At 42.6% G+C, this 23,794-nt stretch overlaps 1 pseudogene; it reads left to right on the top strand.

Annotated features, from left to right (window-relative positions):
- The first annotated feature begins 536 nt into the window (after positions 1 to 536).
- LOC101713037 (serine/threonine-protein kinase PAK 2 pseudogene) lies at positions 537 to 23,794 on the top strand (annotated as a pseudogene).

Below are 23,794 nucleotides of genomic sequence, written 5' to 3'. Positions count from 1 at the left end.
CCTCTCTTGGAGCCCTTCTCTTCCAGGCCTCCCCCTCTGACCCAGGCCCGGGTGGGGAGGAAGTGGAAAGCAGAGGGAAGACCATCCTACGAAACTATGTGGTCCTTCCAGTCCGTTCAGAAATCCCACTCCCACAGAGACCTGGACGAGGTGGGGCTGACCCAACAGGCATGGGCTGCAATGGCTCAGCTCATCTGACATTAGCTTCCCCCAGAGGCCCAGGGCCGGCAGTAGAAGGGGTATTCTGGGCAACTCAACAAATACCCAGGGACACAGCAAGCAGCAGGCCTGGAAAGAGATCTTGTAGGTACCTTTGCCACCCCGCAGATTGGGTGCATCTTGCTTGTATCTGGTACAAATATAAGATTATAAGTTCAGAAAACAGGGCTGGAGCCCAGCAGGGTTGTGTTAGGTCAGGAGGGAGCAGCAGGGTGGGACAGAGAGGCCTGGGCGGGCAGCCGAAGCAGCTCACCAGGGAGCTGGCACACACGATCAGGGTGATGGTGACACAGACACCATGCCGTGACTTGTTGGACATGACCTGCCTTGGGGTGGGCTCCTTACGGGTCCACCAGTACCCATCCAACAAGACTGTGGGCTCCAACATTGACAGTACCTTTCCAGATGTGCAGACGTGAGAATGCAACGTCAGAGGCCGTTTCCTCATCTGTACAGCAGAGATAGTAACTCTTACCCCTGAAGATGGTTAATTTTTGGTTTCGTCATTCTTTGGAATGAAATAATACTCTTACAAGAAACTCCTACTGTTTCTCTCATTTGAATGCGGTGGAATACGGTGCTGTTTGGAATCTGAGACTGCTATTTATCAAAAAGTATTTATTTTCTCTCAGCACTCTGCGAGGATAAGGCAGGAAGATTGCAAGTGGGAGGCCTTCCTGGGCAGCCGACTAACTGAACCCTGTCTCACGAAGGGACTTATTTTCTTATCAAAAGACAAAAACTGTATGATTCCACTGATACAAGCTACTTAGGATAGAGAGAATCACACAGACAGAACACAGAGTGCTGGTTGCCAGGGGCTGGGGGAAGAGGAGAGTACAAAGTACACTTTAATGGGTAGAGTTTCAGTTTCATGAGATGAAACATGGAGCTGGGTGCTGGTGGTGGTCCGACAGCATCATGATTATAATTAACCCTGTGAAACTGTACACTTAAAAATGGTTAACATGGCTGGGGATTTGGCTCAGTGGTTCCACCGCCTGCCTCAAAAGCACAAGGTCCCAAGTTCGATCCCCGGTACCAAAAAAAATGGTTAACATGGTAAATTTTGTATTATACCACAATGAAAATTTGCAAGAAAGTGCTATGTCCATGATTTTGCCCGTGTTGTATATTATAAGGGAAGCAAAGGTTGGCCTTCAGAGTCTTTAGGCTTTTCTGGAGAGGCCAGGTTGGACTTGGTGACAAGATTAGCTCTGGGGAAACAAGACCGTGCCCTGTACAGTCCAGAGCATGAACTGCATGGGCCACATAGCAAGAGCTGCAGTGACTCATATAAGATCCCCCATGGGCTGCAGGAACAAGGAGGCAATGGTGACAGGGAGTGGTACTGGAGTGAAACTTTAACTGTGTAAAAATGTCCAGGGACGTTGCAGATGGATGGTTTTTCTGCCTATCCTTTGGTTTTTTTGTAGTGCTGAGGGTTGACTAAACCCAAAGCCTTCACACTGAGCTCCATCCATAACCCTATCTCTCTGTCTATTTAGAGATAGGGTCTAAATTGCTAAGTTGCCCATGCTGGGCTGGAAGTTGTGAGCCTCCTGACTCAGCCTCTCAGAGTGCTAGGTTCACAGGTATACGCCACCACACTCAGCTCCTTTGAATTTTTTAATGTTAGTGTATTATTTATCTATTCCTGCCTAGCAGATGAACCCAAAAATTAGTAGCTTAAAACAATTGGCATTTACAATCTCCTCTGTCTTGAGGCTTGGTCATGCTGGGATGGGTTAGCTGGGTCAGAGGCTCTCAGAAGGCTACAGACAATGGCAGCCAAGCTGTACTGTCATCTCCAGGCCTTCCTGGGCTGGATGGCTCACTCTAATTCCTGCCTGTGACTGCTGGCAGCATGGGCCATTAGGCCAAGGCTGCTGTCATCCAGGCTGCCTATGTTGTGTTCATTACTTTTTACTGCTGAGTAGTATTCCACTGCATGCATATATTATTATTTGTTTATACATTCTCCTGTGGATAGACAATTGCATTGATTCTAGTTTGGGCAATTACAAATAAAGCTCCTATGAACATTTGTGTACAAGTGTTTGTATATACATAGGATTTCATTTCTCTTGGGCAAATATTTAGCAGTGAAGTGATCACCTTATATGGTAAGGTATGTTTAACCTCTTAGGATACTGCCAAACTATTTGGCAAAGTAATTGAACTGTTTACATTTTTAGAACAGAATATGAGAGTTGTTTCACCTCCTCACCAACACTTGATGCAATCAATCTTTTTCATTTTAGACATATTAAACTTAATAGGGGCATTTAACTGTGGCTTTAATTTACTTTGCACTAATGAATAATGAATTTAATTTCTTTTCACATGCTTATTTGCTATCCATCTATTCTGTTTGGTAATATCTGTTGACATTTTTTGCCTGTTCGTTTATTTATTTATTTACTTTTTTTTTATATTTTGGTACTGGGGATCAAACTTGGGACCTTGCACTTGTGAGGCAGGTGGCAGAACCACTGAGCTAAATCCCCGGCCCTTGCCTGTTTTAAACTGAGTTGTGTGTTTACTGCTTACAGAGGATTCTTTTGAGTTGGTGCCCAGAATTATTTTTAAAGCACACTATTAAGGTCTAATTAATATATAAGAAATTTTCTGTATATGTTTACTGTGTATAACTTGCTGAGTTTCGAGATAAGTATATACTCATGAATCTATCACCACAATCTATAGCATAAGTATATCCACACCTCCAAAAGTATCTTGCTGTCCTCTCCACTTATTACTACTACTATTATGATTAAGTTTTGAGAATTCTTCGTAGTATTTCCTGGCTGAAAGTCTCTCATAAATGTGATTTGTAAATATGTTCTCTCTGTCTGTGGCCTGTCTTTCCATACTCTTAAGTGCTTAGGGGTTTTGTTTTTGTAATGCTGGGGATTTAATTCAGGGCCTCATGCATGCTAGCCAGGTGTTCTACCACTGGGCTACACCCACAGCCCCATTTTTAAAAGTCTTTTAAAGGGAGGTTCTTAATTTTGATGAAGTCTAACTTATGAGAGGGAGGGAGGGAGAGAGAGAGAGAGAGAGAGAATGAGAATTTGAGAATTTGCTTTTGGTGTTCTATCAAGGAATTATTTGCCAAACTTTAGGTCATAAAGATTTTCTTTGAGAAGTTTTATAATTTCAGATTTTACATTGTGAAGTCTATGACCCATTTTGAGTTAAATTATGTGTGTGAGTTAAGGCATGGATCAAAGTTCTTTCATTTATATATGTTTTTAATTTCATTTTTGGGGATATATATCCAGTTTTGCCAGCACCATTTGTTGGAAAGACTATTGTTGAACATTAATTTTCCATATATCTGTGGATCTATTTCTAGACTTTTAATTTTCTATTGATTTATTTGCCTAGCTTTAAAATAAAACACACTATATTAATTACAGTACTTTACAAGATTATTTCCTATCTTTAAAAATTGATATATAGGGGCTGGGGATTTAGCTCAGTGGTTCCACCACCTGCCTCACAAGCACAAGGTCCAGAGTTCAATCCCCGGTACCAAAAAAAAAATTGATATATAATTCTCCTATTACTCATGTACTGAAGAATACAAGTCAGTGGGTGCTATATATAACCATGTTGTGCAAGCATCACCACCCAAGAAGAAACCTATACATTAATCACTCCATTCCTCTTCTTCTGAGACCTAGTAACCAGAATCTACTCTGGGTCTGAATTTATGTCCTGGGCTATTTTTCACTTCTCACAACTCACTTTCCCTTCTCTCCTCTTACATTAGGTAACAATAATTCTGAATCCTGCATCCTTCATTCTCTTGGACTCCTTTTTAATAGTTTTACTGTATCTATATAATTTCTTAAATAATTTTGCCTTCTTGTAACTTTGTGAAAATGTTGTCATGCTCTTTGGCATTTGGTGGGGGGCTTACTTTTTCACTTGATATTATCCTGCTGAGGTGCACTCACCTGCTCTCTATTGCTATACTTTTGTTATTTTGTTTTTGGGGGGTTTTGGTACCAGGGATCGAACTTGGGACCTTGTGCTTGCAAGGCAGGCACCCAAACCACTGAGCTAAATCCCCGGCCCTCTATTGCTACAGTTTATTTATTTTACCCTTCTCCCACCACATGAGAATAAACCACGGCATAACCTTCCACTGTCTGTGGATGAACATTTGGGTTGTTTCCAGGTTTTTGCTGCTCTGAACAGTGCTGCTATGAATACTCTTGCACATGTTTCCTGAGTACCTGGAAGTGAAAACCTAGGGCATAGATTATGTTAACTTTTAACTTTAGGAAATAATGCAAAATCGGTTTTTAGAAATGTTTCCAACAATTTCTACTCCCACCAGCAATGTACAAGAAACCCTGGATGTGGATGTGAATTGACACATTCTAAAAACTTAGCATTGTCAGACTTTTTAAAAACAATTGCCAGGGTCGGGCATTTAGCTCAGTGGTTCTGTCGCCTGCCTCGCAACCGCAAGGATCCAAGTCTGATCCCTGGTACCCCCCTCCAAAAAAATAATAAAAATAAAAACAGTTGCCAATCAAATGGGTGTAAAATAGTGTTTCATTGTGATCTTGATTTGATCTTGATTACCAAAGACATAGAACATCTTTTTGTATGTCTATGGCCCATATGGCTTCCTTTCTCTGAAATCCCCATTCAGATCTCTTGTCCATATTTCTATTGGGTTCATTGGGTCCATTTTCTTTTTCAAAATGGTAGTTATATATAAGAATATATTCTTTTTTAAAAAATTTAAATCCACTTTTTATTCTTTCATAGATTTTTAATTTTACACAACTTTTACATAAAGATAGTGAAATTTCAAAGATGAGGAGGCGATATATATGGCCTCTTCTATTCGTTCTTCAGGATGGAAGAAAATTTCCCAAGAGTACAGTGTGTGAGATTTAACACTGGAAAAATACATATGAAACTTATTTAACTGGTTGCACTTAGGACCAGGCACAGCACAATACATGTAGAGCTGCATAATCTTTTTAAAAGATCACTTGTAATTTTAACACATTCTTTCTACAGAAATACTATCAATTACCAATCTGAAATTCTACAACATATAGGTGGAGGGAGACTTACAATGAATGTCTGAGCCCAGTTTCTCTAGCATCTTCACATTCATACATCAACATTCTTAAAAGGAATGAAAATGTGCATCTCAAATTCAGGACAACAAAAACCAAACTTGGTCAATTAGTTTCTTCATATCATTCATGATGACCACAATTCTTGTTTGCTGGTAGGTTTAAAGTAGGAATAAAAAGTTTTTGAAATCCTTTTAACTTCACTAGTTTTAGTGCCTCTAGGTAGGAAGGAGGTCTCCATTCCTTCATCTTTGGGAAGAGGAAAGAGTATGTGAACATGTCTAACAATCTCAAATACACAAATATAATAGCATAAATAAAAGTATTTTATGCCTCACTATGTTATTTAAATTTTAATGTAATGCATTTCTTTTGTTCATATAAAGAAAGATGCAGCCAGCAGAGAATTCAGATGTAGTTTTATGTAAATTCTTGCAGGTTGCATGTTTTTACAGTGGACGGCTATTCAGGAAAGATATTCTTCCATACAACTTTTTTTTAACCTTTCAGAATATTGACAGGTAAGAATTATGCAGTGATTTGTTGAGATGTGGACTTAACGGTGCTGGTTAATCAGTTTGCTTCCAGTGAGACCTCCTTCCTACCTAGGAATATATTCTTGAAACTAATACTTGTCAGTGTATATATTGCAAAATACCTTCTTCCAATGTATAACGTGTCTTTTTTTTACTCTCTTTAAATTCCCTCTTGAAAAACAAAAATTCTTGATTTTAATATATTCAAATTAATTAATCTTTTATATATTAGCCAATGTTTTTGTATTTTAAGAAACCCTTTCTACTCCCAGGCATGAAAGATATTCACATACATTTTCTGCTAAAAATATTAAGCAGGGCTTTACTTCATAGAGTGCTTTTGATCTCACTTGTAGTCGTGACCATGGCCATCACAAGTTCTCTGTTCCATTCCAATCTTAATTACTAATATCTAGCTCTTAACCATCTTAACACACAAATCTCACAGCAACCAGCAAAATATAATGTTTAGGTTACAGAAAGAAAAAAGCAAAGAGCCTGTAGGTTTTAAAGAAACAATGGAAAGAGCAAGGACTATAAATTAATACAAATCTAAGAGTCACTGTAGGTATTCCATTAACAAACCTATAGCTGAGCTGTCAAGATCGAAGGGGTCCTGCATGGTTTTGAAGGGGCAATGTCAACAGCAGGGGATCATGCTGGGCTGAAGCCAGGGGACAGAGACAGAACTTTGTCACCTGGCAATATTGTGACATGTCCACCAGGTGGTCCGTGATAAGGTGACAGTTGTGTGCGATGCTGCGGTTGAAAGAGTTCTTCCTTGGATACATCTTGGGTTAAGGTGACTGCATCGTTCAATGGTGTAGTGTGTTTAATGAGCTTACATGGCTGGTATCTCTGATGTGGTCCAATAAGTCCATGTGTTTGGGTGCCTTCATTTAACTCCTTTGGTTCACAAGTGGCGATTTTTTTTATTAGCATGAATAATTCACTTATCAGACTGTGCTTTATGATCTGATGGGAGTTGTGAAACCATTACAGACTAAGATTCAAAGTGATTCTATCTTTTGTGTCCAAATTGAGTAACTCAGGGCAAGCTGAAGCCAGAAATCTACTTCCTTCTTTTTCCTATTTTCCTTCCTTTTTCTGTTTTGTGAACTCTTCTCAGTGATAACCATCCTGCCATTTACCCATCTATTGTGTTTTTTAATTTAAATAGTACATGTACATAACTAGTATTTCTACTTAGTTCTTTTTTAATGAGCTTTTCAAATAGCTGTCCATTTTGAACAAGGCTGATTTTCTCCTGAGATATTGTCTATTGTGTCAGGAAGTAACAAGCAGAAGGGGAGGGGCAGACCCTAGTCCTTGAAGGTTCTGAAGGACTCAGGAGATAGGAATAAAGGAAGCTTGGAGGGAGCCTCAGGTACCTGAACCATAGTCCCCAACCAGGGCCAAGTTATCCATTCGTCACAGCACACACAGTGCCTATAGCCTGCAGTATTTATTAATGTATTTTTGCAGTGCCTACAACAAAATCCAGGGCCTCATGCATAGTAGGCAGGTGAGTACTCTACCACTGAGCTACAACTCCAGCCTCTTCATGATTTTTTTCAGTACTGGGGATTGAACCCAGGGCCTTTGCACTGAGCTACATCCCCAGCTCTTTTAATTTTCTATTTTGAGACAGAGTCTCACTAATTTCCTCAGTTGCCCAGGCAGAGCTTCATGATATTTTTAAATGCCTACAGAAATGTTTTGTTTCTAATTTATTTTACTATCAGTAGAATAAAATTAATGTACTAATGATGAATATATAATAATGAATCCAGCCTAGATTATATTCATCTTTGTAGCAATGCAGTTGTAAAATATTTTAGGCATATTTTATGAAGGAAATGTGCATAGGACCCACCAAAGTCTCTGACCTCATCCTCTACAATGCAGTCAGTCACTATTCACTCTGTAAAACAACTGTCACCTCAGAGCTGCTCTTCACTCTCCCTCAGTGCCCCAGAGAGGTGAGGCATCACTTTTCCTCAGAAGGAGATAGTTCTGAGGTGGAAAGAGATGAGCTAGGAAAGAAGGCCAGTTGTTCCCCATTCATTTCGGGCAGCTCCTCTTAAGCCCAGAGGCCCAGGGCTGGCCAGGTTTTACTTCTGGCATTATACTTATGAGGGCAGGTTCCTTTTGACCCAAGAAGAAGGTGATAGAGAAGCCAGAGCAGAATATCCACAATCCCTTTCCTATTGTATCATCCCAGGGGGCTGGAAGCTGGAATGCTTCTAGCCCCAGGCCATAATCACCGCATCCCACACAACAGTCCAAATAGCTCCTGTCAGCCCAGGGGATCCTCACAGTTGTCTACCTCCTGGCTTGATCTTGGGGGAAGAAATCCAGCAGTTGAGCTCCTTCAAGATGCAAATCTTACTTTGTCATTTACCTGACTCAGGAGTTTTTGGTATTTTCCCATAGGGCTTTCAGATTCTGTATCTGCCTCATTTAGGAGGAAAGAGAATGTTAGCTCTGCTCCTGTCCTATTCTAAGTTTATCTCTGCACTTGTTCCTGGCTTTATCCCAAGGAAAGGTACTAACCTCAATGCGCAACCTTGACCATTGCTGATGTGGTCCCATGGGTTAGGAGGCATGAGTTATGACCCATCAACAGTTCACTTGTCTTTGTCCATCTGGCTGGATGGGCACCCTGACAGGCTTTTAGGCCACATCTTACTCTACAAACATGACTCTTTTCTACTTTTGATTTCTTGTATGTGGTCCCAGACGGAAGTTGATGAGCTCACGAACTTTCGATTAGGGCCTAGAGAAAGGTAGGCAGACTTCTTAAGCTTGGAGTCTAGCCTCATGTTTCAACCCAGCTTTTGCTCAAGACTTACACCTGGCAGCTATTAAGGGGAATTTTGATTTCTATTTGGCTCCTGTTCCTTCCAGGGAACTTTCTGGGGCTGAGAGAAAGAGAGAAGAAATCATCAACAGGACCGGAATCTGACCTTCTAGGACAGTGATGGCAAACCTTTTAGAGCAGTGGTGGCGTACCTATGGCATATGTGCCTCAGTGGGCTGTCTGTATTATTGAAAGCTCTAAAAGATTCGCCGTCAATGTTTCAGAACTTTCAATGATACAAACAGCCCACTGTGGCATGTTTGCTGTAGGTTTGCCACCACTGCTCTAGAATTTCTGACCACACACCATTAATTAGCAGCCATAGCTTTTTACTTGTGATGGTAAAGATTTTCCAGCCCCACTGTGAACGGGCTGCTGCTTTCTTGCCCTTTCACCTCAGCTTGTGGTGTTCCTAACAATGATCCCTTTTGCTTGTTTGCAACATTTACCATGGTTCCTACCCCTCGGTATGCATATGTACAAAGTTAAAGAGGTACTATTGCTGCCCCTAGGTCTGAGGAAGTCACCCAAAGAGGAGATGGAGACCTCACATCACTCCACCCATTGGGCAGTACTGGGTTCAGAAAAGGAATTTTCAGGATGTGTCAGTGAGAGGCATTAGAAAGAGTTATTAGGCAGAATTAAAGGAACACACACTCAAAGAGAACAGAGCACAGGTCCACAAGAGAGATTCTTTATAGTCTGAGGCTGGGGTTTTTAAATGTGGTGCTGGGGGTGTCTGGAAGGTGGTGATCTAGGATGTGTGTGCCTATTATTTTCAGCCTGCCCCCTCTATGGGCTAGATTAGAATGCACCATTTCCTTGTGTTTGAGGGTCAGAGATAAGCTGCCCACTTCAAAGCACTGCTTCCCAGAGGATGGAGGTCTGTGGGATGAAGTCCCCAGGCTCAGTTTACAGGTGAAAAGCACCAGTGAACCAATGTACAGGTTTACTGTATCTAGGAACTAGGAATGTTCTTTAGAGTGAGTTTCCGAGAAGGGAAAAAAGGCATTGTAAACTTGGGTAATTTTGTGTCTTGATGCTGTAGATCTTTTGAAAGTACAATTCAAAAACTACTTTTTTTCTCTGTTTTACCTATCCTTTAATTTACCTTATGGGGATTTCCTGGATGGAATTCAGAGAATCAAATGCATTTACCCAATGAGTGTTAGCCCTGGGGTTGACATCAGGAGGGCCCCTTTCTCTGTTCCTAGGCAAGGCAGAGCACTGTCCTTGGCATGGCCTCCCATCCAGAGAGGGAATTTTCAGCTCCCCCAAATTACATGCTCTAGCATAGACAGATTGTTCATCTCATCCACTTATCTGCTGTCTATCTTCCTTACTAGCAGCAGTACTATAAGCATAGTTCTTATTAAATTAAGTATGGGATGAAATCATTTCTTTAGAGGCTTTTACCTGTCCATTTCCCCAGGGCACTTCCTTATTAAGTAATTTCTCACATTTTCTGAGTGAGTCACGCTGTAATGGCTGCTGTGCCAGAGGAGCAGAGAGAGGGCAACAGAGAGAGCTAAGAAAGAATGACTGAGGAGAGTTCTGGACACAAGCAAGGGGGCAGAGAATATTTGCAGCTTACTGTGAAGGCCCTCTGCCCCAAAGAGCCCTAGGGAGCGATCCCAGATGCCCTCATTAGAAATGATGCCCTCTCATTCCCTTTGTAAGTGCTGGCTTCTCCCAGGAGGAAATCCAACTGTTCCCTGCTGGGGCAGGGCCCTCAGGGAGGAAGCAGAGCCTGTTCCCAGAGATCTGAGAAATCGGGTGGAAAGGCCCAGAGAGGAGAGGGAGGCTGCAGAACATGCCAGAGGCCAGACTTCATTCCAGGGAGAGTGCCCCCTGTGCAAGAGAAAACCTCCCGAAAGTGGGATTTGAGGCCTGACAGAGTGAAGGGACCAAAGAGCTACTACTCTGAAGACTTGAGATGTAGAAAGGCAATAAGGGAAATTCATGAAGAAGAGAGGCAAGTGACCTGCCCTTAGGGCTTGGCAGTTCTCTTGATGTCCAAGATGTGGCCCCTTGGTTCTCCTATAGCTCACTGGATGCTCTGTTTCAGCATCCTTGGCAGAATCTCCTTCATATTCTTGATCTTGGAGTGTTGGAGGATCCTAGGGTCAACCTCAGCTTTCTCTTTAATGTCCACTCTAATTGACTTCATCCAGTCTCACATCCAACCCTAAATATACTGATAACCCCAAGTGTATGCCTTAGGCTAGAACTTGAAGGCCGCTCATAGACTCAATTCCGGTTTAAAATGTCCATTTGGATGAGATTTCAAACTAAATACGTCCCAAACCAAACTCCCCACGTTCCCCATTCCTTCCTGTCCAGTATTTCCCTGTCTTAGCAACTTTCCAGTTACTCAAGCCAAAACCTGTAGTCATCCTTAATTCTTTCCTCTCTTGCAGTCATCCTTAATTCTCTGTCTCTCTCTCCCTCTCCCTCTCCTTCTCCTCTTCCCCTCCCTCCGTCTCCTCTTTTTCTATACATAATCTGTCAGAAACTCCAGTCAACTCTGACTACCTGTTCCCAAATTACCCATGTTGCACCTGGAGGCCTGCAACAGTGTGGCCCCTTTTCTTTGCTCCCTCCTGATCCCCTCTTCTATCCCAGTGGCTTGAGCAGGCCTTCTAACACATAGGTGCATCATGCAGTGCACACATAATGTGTAAAACTAAGGGTAAGCCCGACAGTGAACTATGGACTCTGGCTCATCAAGTTTCAGAGTTTGCTCATCAATGGTGTAGCAAATGCACCACATTAACATAAGATTAAGGGGAGGGTTCGTGGGAACCGTGTATTTTCCCATCAGTGTTTCTGTGCACCTAAGCTACTCTTTACAATTGTCTATAACTGAGAAAAAAAATAAAAGGAGAATTCAGCCCCATCACTCTCCTGCTGAAAACCCTCCTGGAGCTTCCATCTCATCTCTCAGCCTCTCCCTCCTCCTCTTCTGTGTCCCAGCCACACAGCCTCCTTGCTCTTTCCCAAGTACAGCAAGCCTCTCCCTCTACCCTACCTCTCCAGCCCAGGACCCTGCACTGCCTCTCCCTGTTGTCTGGGAAATTCCTCAGACTCTCCTTGGTTTGCTTCCTCATCCCGTCTTCACAACTCACCTGAAGTTCAAATTGTCCCTCCCTGTGGCACTTTCAGTCTCTCTCCCTCTCTCATGCTTCTCTGTGTGCAATGCCATCTGACTTTTTAATGTTGCAATAGCACTGTCTTCACTCCCTCAAGTCATTCTTCTACAGCTGAAAAATTAAAAGAACAAATTCCCAAGGCTTTACAGCTGGACCACTTGGCCTTTCTCTTCATCCCTTTGAATTCAGTATGCTCGTATCTTCAGCAGTCAGGATCAACACATTCACACCTCAGCACAGTCTTCTTTGTGCTTCTGAGACCTTCTGGAAAACTGGCTTTGCCTGCCCACAAGCCACTTCTGTCATGCAGGGAGCTCTCACCCTTCCAGGACCTCTTCACACTGTGGGGTCGATCCTTGTCATGGAAAGTTCTTCCAATGTGGAATATACTGACCACCTTTGCAGGATAGATGGCTACACAATTAAATGGGAAATTTGGCATCAGTCCTCTCTTGTCCTGCCTTGTTCTGCCTAAATTTTCTCTTCCTCTCTCTCTCTCTCTCTCTCTCTCTGTAATTCTCTTTGTCTTTGCTACTAGAATGCAAACATCTGAGCACAAGGACTTTGTACATTTTGCTTAATGCTGTATCTTTGCGGTCTAAAAAAGAGCCTGGCTTAGTAGTAAATATTTGTCAATTTAATGAATTAAAGAATTATTAGAATAAATAAGTTATTCTAGAGAGTCTGGCCTAGAAAAGCTCTGAAAGCCAGTAGCAATAGGGATAGTGCAACCAGCAGCAGGGAGTGATCCTTCACCAGTGTGACAGAGGAACCTCAGCATTTGTTGCTAAGGGGCTGAGTAAATACCGCATCACTACAGCTGTGTTGTTCCTAAACAAGAAAATATTTTCCAACTGGTGGTTCAACCTCTCTGAGATCTGCTATTTAGTGCATTTGAGGTTATTTGCTGTTCTTCACTTCTCTGGATTCTTCCAAAACACCCTCGTTACCAAGTTAACCCCAACATGTCTCCTTTGTTTGCAAACAGAAAGGACTAACTCATATAGAGAACAGCCTCATGCCCAGGTCTAAAAATTTAATACTATGTTAACAATTTTCTGCCTGCTTGTTTTCTTGTTTTTATGTTTTGTTTTGTTTTGTTTTCTGTTTTTCATGACCAGTTCCAACTTGTTCCGGGTTTCAGGGAATCAGAAAAAACAGATGATAACATTGTCTCAGAATCTTTGTTGTTATAAATAACATCTTTCGAAATAAATCTTTCTTTGCATTGGTGCTTATTTCCTTTAGCTCTCTAACCATAGAATGGTGGGGCCAAAGGCTATGTATGGATCCTGATTATGCACAAGTGTAATGTAGATTGTTGTGTTTTAGAAATTTTTTTCCTCAGAATTGAAGGAATTACTTGTCAGGTGCTTGTGAATGCTTTCATTAGCAGCTCTCTTTAAGTTACTTTTAACAACAAAGGTTACATAAACCCAATACTTTTCAACTTTGGCTGGAATCTTGGTTTGGGGTGGATTTAAGAAATGATGATTACCTGGTCCCACCTGAGACCAAAGATATCAGAAATCTCTGTGAATGGTGCTGGGCCTTGTTTTTTGTTGTTGTTGTTGTTGTTTTCAACTTTCCAAGTATTTCCAGTGTGCGACTAGGGCAGAGAGCCCTTCTCCCTAAAATGATCTCAATCCTTGCTAATTTTATATACTTTCAAAAGTCACTTCTCAGGGTCAGTTTCCACGGGGCTAAAGAAATTCCAACATAGACTTTGTCATTATTCTTGGGGGTGTGATTTCCTTGTCTTCTTATCAACTCATTCTCAGGAAACTGACAAGCTCAGCGGTACTGAGGTGTTGATAACTGATAGCACTTCTTGTGTTAGTTAGCTTTTCAATTCCTAGTCCTGAGTGTGGGGGACCATGGGGCCCTTCTGTATCCATGCCCCCTTCTCCCCCATCCTATGCTGACCACTTATTTCCTGTAAAGTTTGTCTGGATTCCTGAGAGGAGTCCTAGGGCTCCAGCTATAGAGACAGAGAGCTCCAGGGCCATCAGTAGGTTTGTGATCAGGGCAGTATCCCTTTAATTTGCTGCTGGGATTGAGCAGCATCTGAGATGAGAACCTTTGAAATATTTTTCTGCTTTTTATTTATCTGGGCAGGGTGGAGAGGCAGAGGGAGAAGAGAAAAGAGGTCCTGGGAACTATGCCTAGAGCCAGAGCATACAGGGAAAAACTGCTAAATTTGTTTGAATAACTTTTACTGTACTTTTTTATTATAAAAGTAACAAATAATTACTAGAGAAAATTTGGAATACACAAAAAAGTGAAAAAGTGTAGAGAGGAAAACAAATCAGCCATAATCTCACAGCCCAGACATATCCAATGTTAACAGTTTGGCACATTTCCATGTCAACTTTTGAGTGTACACAAGCACTTGTGATTATATGCAAAGCCATATCCTTTGCTTCTCCTTGAACAGCATATCATGAGCACATTCCCATGTCATTCAAAGTTCTTATAATTAGGACATAATTTGGAATGGCTCCATAATCATTTCTCATTTGTAATCTCACACTTTATTTAACTAGGTTATTTCCAAATTTCATTTTTATGAAGAATAATGGAACTAGCATTTGTTCAGAAGTGTGCTCATATTTCTAATTTTTGGTAGTCAGTACAGCATAGAGAAAAATATACTTGGGTTTTTTGTTTGTTTTGCTTTTTAAAAAAACTGAGACAAAAGTCATACAACATAAGCCAGGAATGCTGATACAGGCCTATAATCCCAGCACTCTGGGAGGCTGAGGCAGGAGAATGGCAAGTTCAAGCTCAGCCTGGGCAACTCAGTGACTTCGTGAGACCTTATCTCAATAAAAAATAAAAAAGGGCAGGGGTATGAAGCTCAATGCAAAGGCCCTGGTTCAGTACTCAGTGCTGAAAAAATAATTCATTCAACACAAAATTTACCATTTAAACAATTTTAAAGTATATCTTTGTAGTTTTTGGTACAATCATAATGTTGAGAAACTATCACCACTATATAATTCCAGGCATTTTTGTTACTGCAAAAGGAAACCCTGTACCCATTAAGCAGTGACTTCCCATTGTTCCTTCCTCCCAATGCCTACAACCACTTATCTGCTTGTTGCCTCTACAGATTAAAACATTCTATTCTATTCTCTCTTTTTTTGGTACCAGAGATCGAACTCAGGACCTTGCACTTGGGAGGCAGGCGCGGTACCACTGAGCTAAATCTCCAGCCCCCTATTCCTTTCTTTCTTATTATCGTTATATTTTGCAGTGGTGGGACTTGAGCCCAGGGCCTCATGCATGCTACACAATCACTCTCCACTGAGCTACAATACAACCCCTGCCACCAAAGCATACTGTTTTTGTGCTCAAGAATACCAGCATTCAGATCCTAATTCATTCTATCAACTAGACTTGTGACTGTAGGAAGGTTACTGAGCCTTTTTCAACCTCAAAACCATGAGTACTACTGGCATGAGTACTACTGGCTGCTTTTAACAGATTTACAGTGAGAATTGGGAGCAAAACAAAGAGTGAAAAGATTTGAAAAATTTGTAGTTTGGCCAGAAAAGAAGCATGGTTAGAGTCCTGGACAAAAAGTGTGTAGTTGCCGAAGAGATTAGTGCTGTTAAAAAGAAGCCAAGTACTTTGCAGTAGGACAATAGGAAAGATGCCTTGAAGGGATTTCAGGAATTGGCCAGACCTCAAAAATCACAGGCTCAAGGGTGTAAAAGAGTAAACTCCTTGGAAAGACTGCATTAAGAAGAGAGCCCCAGGGTTCCCTGCTGACTCAGGGACACCTAGGGATCACCAACTTCAGTTCTCCAGGCACTCAGGGATCATACAGCTGTGGTCCAAGGGGGCCCAGCTACTGCTTAAGGCAGTGGAAGACCTTGATGTCATCTATGTGGTGCTGGTTTTGCAGGCAAACATAATGCAAGAGTTATGGGGTCATAGAGGCTTCCACTGAGATCTCAAAGGAAGGCCTGGAAGACCAGCAATGTGTGACAGGGTTGAAGTCCCTTAGGCAGCCCCTGAAAGAGTGATGCATAAAGTTGTGAGAGTGAAACTGAAGTTGCAGTAGAGACCCCAGGAAGTTAGAGATTCCAGGAATGCAGAACATCTGGTGAGGAAATCTATGGGCAATGAGCACAGCCAGCCCAAGAAAGAGGCCATGTGGGCTGCAGTCAGCAAGGCTATAGGGGTAGGGTTGCTCAAGGCCTTTGAAGCTCACCTCATACAACGATGTGCCCCAGATGCTGAACATAGAACTACAGAATTTAATGTTTGTCCTGCTGGAATTTGGTCTTGCTTTATCCCAGTCCTCCTTTTTATGTCCCCATTCATCCCTTTTGGAATGGGAATGTTTATCCTGTGCCAGTGTATCTTGGGAATATGTAATTTGGATTTTTATTTTTATAAGTGTTCATAGAAAAGTTTGCCTTGAGACTCAAAGGATACTCTGAACTTGGACTTTTGGCCATTGTTATTGAGACTTGGGGACTTTTGGAGATAGACTGAATGCACATCCTATGAGATGAATGCAAGCCTCTAGGGGACAGGGATGGGTGTTTGGTTTAGGTTTGAAATGTCACCCAAACTCAGGTGCTAAAGGCTTGGTTGCCAGCTGATGGGCTTTTAAAGGAAGTGATTAAGTTGTGAGGACTCAACTTCATCAGTGGAGTAATCCATTGATGAGATCAAAATTTGATGACATTATTGGGAAGTAATGGAAATAGGAGGTGGAGCCTGGTAGAAAGGAGTGGATCATAAGGCATAACAATATCTGGTCCTAGGCCCCTTTTTCTTTAGCTCTTTGCCCACTCTCTGCCATGAGGTGAGTAGCTTTCCTCCACCATACCCTTCTGCCATGATGTTTCTGTTTGAGCCTAAATAAACCTTTCCTTCTTTGAGTTGTTTTTCTCAGATATTTGATCACAGTCACTATGAGCTAAGGCAGTTACAAAGGAAACATGGCCACTTTACAATGGGTATGGCTGGTAGAAACCACTTTAACTGAATGGCCAAGCTTGGCATCACCAATAATGGGATAAACTCACATCATTTGCTTCTTGACCAAAATTGCTGGCCTTCTATCAGGAGGAGACATCATCAGACAAATCCAGACTCAATCTTTAAATAATGGGCTTCAACTCTTCTAAGCTGTCTGTGTTGTCAAAGAAGGTACGTGACCTGTTGAAGATTAAGGGACACTGGAGGGACTTCACAACTAAGTGTAATGTGTGGATCTGGATTAGATTATGGATTTTAAAAAAGAAAAGTATTAAGAGAATTGGGGAAATCTGAATATGAACTATATATTAAATTATATTGCCTCATGTTTAATTTCTCAAATGTGGTGACTGTATTCTGGTTATATAGGAAGTCCCTGGTTCTCAGGCGATACATGTGAAGTGTTTAGGGGCTAAGGATCATGAATTTTGCAACTTTCAAGTCATTTAGCAAAAAAAGAAAGTGTATGTGACTAGAGAGAATGCTAAAGCAAGTGTGTACATGGATAAAATGCTAGCAATAGTTGAGTGTAGGTGAAAGGAATAAGGGCATTTATCTTACTTTTCTTTCCACTTCCCTAGATTTGAAATTTGGAGAAATAAAAATAAACTGAATCTAGGCCATAGAAATGCACAACTTGAGCTTAAGAGTATTAAAAAATTTTTGAACCACTATTTAAATATTAGGGAATTTCACTTAAAAATCTAATTCCCTGGGGCCGGGGATTTAGCTCAGTGGTTCCAGCGCCTGCCTCACAAGCGCAAGGATCCGAGTTCAATCCCCGGTACCCCCCCAAAAAATCTAATTCCCAGCTTCATAAAGAAAACTATCAGATCTGGTAACACTAAGTCCATGTTTTTCAGCAGGGGCAGCAGTTGGTGCTATTGAGTGATCTTATTTTGCCTTTTTTTTTTTTTTGGTACCGAGGATCAAACTCAGGACCTTGTGCCTGCCAGGCAGGCAGTATGCCACTGAGCTAAACCCCTCCCCCTTATTTTGCTTTTAAAAGTCTCCTACCTGCCACCAAGGATGCATGCCCAGGCCCATACACCCATTGGTATGGGAGCATTTGATCAGGAAAGCCTGGTCATGGATGTGGGAGGACTTGGACTTTAAGCTCCACATGGGGAAGGAGAAGATTCTGGATCAGAATCCCTCAGAAATCTACCACACAGACTGGCCCACTGACACACCTGACCAGATGAGCATGACCTAACAGCCTGACTACATTACTCCTGCCACACAGATGGCTCATTAGGATGGGGCTGCACCTCCTCCTGCAGCCTGGGGACTTGCAAAGACCCTTGTCCTCACCAGACAAGGGGCATCCTGACAGCAGTGACTGTAGATTTCTGCCCTATTTCCAGCAAAAGGTGTTGCCTAGGGCACATGTCATAAACAATAGGCATCTGAATAACATTGTAGGAATCCCAACCACACTGATATCCATAGTGACTACTCCTATTGGAATATTTCACTGAGAGGCCTGTGAGTTATTGGTCACTAGCCCATCACCATGGTGTCCATCATCTTGGCCAACCTATCACAGATCCCTGCAGGCTGGGGCAAGAGCACCACCCCACATCCTCACAGAAAATGATGACACTTAACTGACCAAAATGAGACTCATTAAGAGACACATGTACATGCCTCACATGACATCATACTAGGATAATGTCCTTGTCATTGATGGAGGAGAAAGAAAATTCCAATTCTGGGCTCAGCTTTACTAGTGACTCAGTCTCTAAGGCTGGGTGAGGCACTGAATCCGTTCTAACCCTCAGCTGCCTCACTGATCAATTGGAGATAATTGTCCCTGTCCTGCCTACTTCACAGGAAGGTTGTAATGAGACAATAAGATAATATGTAGGATGGTTTTGAAAAATACTAAGAAGTGCCAAAATGCCAGGATGTGCTATTTGGGGGCTGTATTGTTATCTTTTTCCCCCTAGAGATATCTTACCCATTCCAAGGTCATCTAGTTTGTTTTATTTTGTTTGCATTTCTCCTTAATCCAAACTTGCCTCTGTCTGCTCCTGCCATTCTTAAAGCTATCAGGGATGGCTTTCCTGGAAGATTGGGGCTCTGATACTTACACAGACGAGGCCCAGAGCTTGAGCTACAGACTTTCAGAGGAATAAGAATGCACCTTACCTGTCCCTATAGTCCTGGAATGATGTCAAGAGGCTCTGCCCCGGACCTGGTGTCAAGCAAGAGCTCAGTTTGTTTGTTGAATGAGTGAGTGAGTGACTTGGGGCTGCAGGTGGGTTTCTGCTGAGGAAGGGTCAGTGGGAAAGGCAGGGAACAGGACCAGTACAGCGCCAAGCTCTCCTGCACATGACGAGCGCAGGAGTGGTGAGGAAGGGGTGGGTTAGGGGCTGAAGGGGAGCAAGGTGGTTAGCTCTGTCTCATGGAGGAGGCTCCGGTTTGGAGAGCCTCCTTGTCTCCCACCCCAGTGCTGTGGAAGCCGGCTGGCTTGTGAAAATGGGTTCATAAAGGTCTACAGTTAGGCAGGGCTGAGAGCTCCACACCCTACCTGCGACCTGCTAGGAGGGGCCTCCAAAGCCCCAGCTCTTGGCTTTAGTAAGTGAAACAAAAAGCTTCACCTAAAGTTTCGCTTTTGGGTTTGATTTACATTTCTTTGGTGTGGGAGAGAGGTAGGTAGGAAGGCTTTGGTTCTGCTTAGGTATGGTTTCATCTAATGAGATTCAGCTTGCAAAACAATGGTCAAATGAAGGTGAAGTCCCCCCTTCCTGAAAGCATTATTCTCAATCCTTTGAAACCATCCTTTAAATTCGGAAAATCCCAGATGTTGTGTGAGACTTTTGAGGCAGAGATTAAAAAAAAAAAAAAAAGATTCCTATGGCCTCAAAGCACATCCAGTGACAAGAAAAGAACAGGACAAGCAAGAGGCAGACAAGAAAGAGACAGACACGAAAGAGGGATCACTTTGACCCAGTACCCTGGAGAGCATGTGAACAGGGAAGGGCATTAGATAGCTGTTTATAATCAGCCACTTTTTTTTTTTTTTTTTTTTTGAGACAGGGTCTTGCTATGTAGTTCAGGCTGGCCTTAAACTCACTATGTAACCCAGGCTGTGCTCAAACTCGTGATGATCCTCCTGCTTCAGCTTCCCACATGCTGGGATTATAGCCATGCCCTCCCATCCCTGGCCTCAGCTACTTTTTCAAAAACTATTTAGGTGTGTGTGAGCAGGTGCATACTTGTGATGAGAATAGTTAACATTTTAAAATCGTTGTTTATGATCTTAATCTTCAATGTTTCAAACAAAGAGTTGGGAAGATGTGATAGAAAATGTAAACTGTATAGGTACATATACAGGAGGGCAAAACAAGTCCTTGGTCTCCTCGGGTTATTACAGTTGCCCTCCTCCACGCAGATCTCTTTGATGCCCTCCAATGTGATACTTTCCCTTAGACAATCCCACAGCACCTGTTCTATAACTCAGCTGTGACTGGTTCATGTTTTATTTTGGTCTATGGTTAGGCAATCTTACATTAGTTGTTTCCTTCACTTAACAAGTACTTACGAGTGTCTGCTGTGTGCCAGCTACTGTTGTAGAGACAGAGAACAAGACAGTTTAAGAACTAATCCCTTGTGGGGCTAGAAACACGTAAAGAAATAAAACACACTATATTTCTAAAGTGTCAGATGTTGAAAGTGTTACAGAGAAACACAAAGTTGGGATGAGGAAATACGGAATGTGAGGCAGGGAAGGTGGTTCAGGGAGTTGAGCGAGTTACCGTGTAGCAATCTGAAGAGAGTAGAACAAGCAACAGGGGCTATAAGAACAAAGGCCCTTCGGCAAGGGGACCCAGCAGAAGTGGGAAGGCCCTGAGTGGTAGGGGCTGGGGAAGGGGGAGATGACATCACTCAGAAGGATGTCATGTAGGACCTCAGAGACCATTGTAAAGAGTCTATTTTAAATGAGAGGGAAATATTTTTAGCGGGGAGGGAGTGACATGAACTGAATACATTTTAAAATGTTTATTTACACTGAAGAGAAATCGTAGGGGACAAAGGGAGAGATGACAATGGCTTGGGCTAGAGTGTCTGTGGTGTATGTAGGTGAGACATATGCTCAAGCTCTGCTATGTCCCATTGCCAAGCCCATGGGTCTTGTTGATAAATGGAATGTGACTATGAAGGAAAGAATAAAGTCCAGGATGACTCTGAAGCTTCTAGGCAGGGTCTCCACTGACAAGGAAGATAAGGAAAACTGCTAGGTTTGGAAATGAGTAGGAATTTGGTGGTAGGTGTTTTGAATTTGAGAAATCTTTTAGACACCCAAGTAGAGCTGTCAGGTAGGCCGTTGTAGCTGAACACAGAATTTTGGGGAAGTGAGCCAGGGCAGAGAAATACATTAGACAGTCATTGAATTTGTATTATTTATGTAAATATGTCCATTTTGGGAAAAAAAAGTCTTATCTTTGAGCCTCCACATAACTTAGTGGTGGCTTGGTTATAAGAGAGAGACTCAATACTATGTATGGAATATGGGGATAGATCTATGAAAATAGGATGGATTTAGTTGTGATAACCATACTCTCTCATCCATATATTCACATGCATGGGTGATGGAAAAGGCACAAGATCTAGAAGAATGACCTAGACAAGGGTCCTGTTTCTGCTACTCACAGCAGCCTGGTTCTGCTGGGTGACCTGAGCCAGTTAATTAACCTGTAAAATGGGAGTCACCTCAACAACTGTGTCAAAGGTGGACTTATGTGCGTAATGCACAAGTGCCTTACAGATAGGCAGACACTGGGAATGAGGAGCCCTCTGCTCCTCAGGTTGATTGCTATCTTCCTATTCATCGGAAAGAGGTTTCGCCTGCAAGGATCACATAGGCAGATCAGAATGCAGTGGGTGGCCTCTCTGGGTCAGATCTTCCCCACGGCTCACGGGTCGGTTTAACAAAACTGCTGCTAGTCCTGCTCCACGCACATTGACAAGGTGCTCTTCTGGACCTTCTTAGCCCTGGTTGAATTCTTCCCCTTCTCAATCCTCCTACTTCAATGGTCTCCAAAGTGTCAATAGTTGTATAATATTGGGGGAAATCTAGAAGTACTAACAGATACACTCGTATTTATTTTTATCTTAAAATATAGAGAAAAATGCTCAACATCATTTGTTGTTAAGGACATCAAATTAAAATCACAGGGAACAGCGGCGCGCGGCGCGGCTCCTCACCCGGCCGGCCCTGCCCGCCGCACCCCGCCCCGCACCCCGCGCCCGGTGAGCTTGCACGGAGGCACCTCGCCAGGCGGGACTGCGTCTGCTGACCATTTCCTAATCCTGAATCAGGTCTGATAACGGAGAACCGGAAGACAAGCCCCCAACACCTCCCGTGCGAATGAGCAGCACCATCTTTAGCACTGGAGGCAAAGATCCTGTGTCAGCCAATCACAGTTCGAAACCCTTGCCCTCTGCTCCAGAGGAAAAAAAGCTCAAGAATAAAATCATCTCTAGATTCTCAGGCACGGAGAAAGGAAGTAGAAAGAAGGAAAAAGACTGGTCAGAGATTTCTCCTCCGTGTGATTTTGAGCGCACCATCCATGTTGGGTTTGATGCTGTTACTGGAGAAGTTACTGGTATCCCGGAGCAGTGGGGTTGCTTACTGCAGACCTCCAACATCACCAAACCAGAGCAGAAGAAGAACTTGCAGGCTGTGCTGGATGTCCTCAAGTTCTATGACTCCAACATGGTAAAGCAGAAGTGCCTGAGTTTCACTTCTCCTGAGAAGGATGGCTTCCCTTCAGGAACACAAGCACTGAATGCCAAGGGATCAGAAACATCAGCAGTGGTGACTGAGGAAGACTGACAGAAAAAGAAGGCCAAGATGACAGATGAAGAGATTATGGAGAAATTAAGAACTACTGTGAGCATAGGTGACCCTAGGGAGAAACATACAAGATATGAAAAAAATTGGACAAGGGGCTTCTGGTACAGTTTTCACTGCTACTGATGTGGCACTGGGACAGGAAGTTGCTATCAAACAGATTAATTTACAGAAACAGCCAAAGAAGGAATTGATCATTAATGAGATTATGGTGATGAAAGAATTAATGAATCCCAACATAGTTAACTTCTTGGACAGTTACCTGGTGAGAGATGAGTTGTTTGTAGTCATGGAGTACCTGGCTGGTGGGTCACTTACACATGTTGTCACAGAGACGTGCATGGATGAAGCACAGATCGCTGCTATGTGTGCAGAGTGTTTACAGGCATTGGAGTTTTTACATGCTAATCAAGTGATCCACAGAGACATCAAAAGTGACAATGTACTTTTGGGAATGGAAGGATCTGTTAAACTTACTGACTTTGGTTTCTGTGCTCAGATCACCCCTGAGCAGAGCAAACACAGCACCATGGTTGGGACCCCTTACTGGATGGCGCCTGAGGTGGTCACATGGAAAGCATATGGCCCCAAAGTGGACATATGGTCTCTGGGCATCATGGCTATCGAGATGGTGGAAGGAGAGCCTCCATACCTCAATGAGAACCCCTTGTGGGCCTTGTACCTGATAGCAACTAATGGAACCCCAGAACTTCAGAATCCAGAGAAACTTTCTCCAATATTTTGGGATTTCTTAAATTGATGTTTGGAAATGGATGTAGAGAAAAGGGGTTCAGCAAAAGAATTGTTACAGCATCCCTTCCTGAAACTGGCCAAACCATTATCTACCCTGACACCACTGATCATGGCGGCGCAAGAAGCAATGAAGAGTAACCGTTAGCATCACTGCCATGGCCTCATGCTCTTTTCTCCATTTTTCTAAAGAAGTCTTTTAATATATGAAAATTACTACTCTTAGGAGTTTAAAGAGATGGTCTGCATGAAATGGAGGAAAAACACAAAGTAGTCCCTGAAGATAACCAAGAGAA

Source organism: Heterocephalus glaber, unplaced genomic scaffold (genome assembly GCF_053883595.1).
Source record: "Heterocephalus glaber isolate CG9 unplaced genomic scaffold, H.glaber_assembly_v1.0 deba00001457, whole genome shotgun sequence".
Taxonomy (NCBI): domain Eukaryota; kingdom Metazoa; phylum Chordata; class Mammalia; order Rodentia; family Bathyergidae; genus Heterocephalus; species Heterocephalus glaber.
Note: the sequence above shows the minus strand (reverse complement) of the source record. Positions and strands in the feature narration are given on the sequence as shown.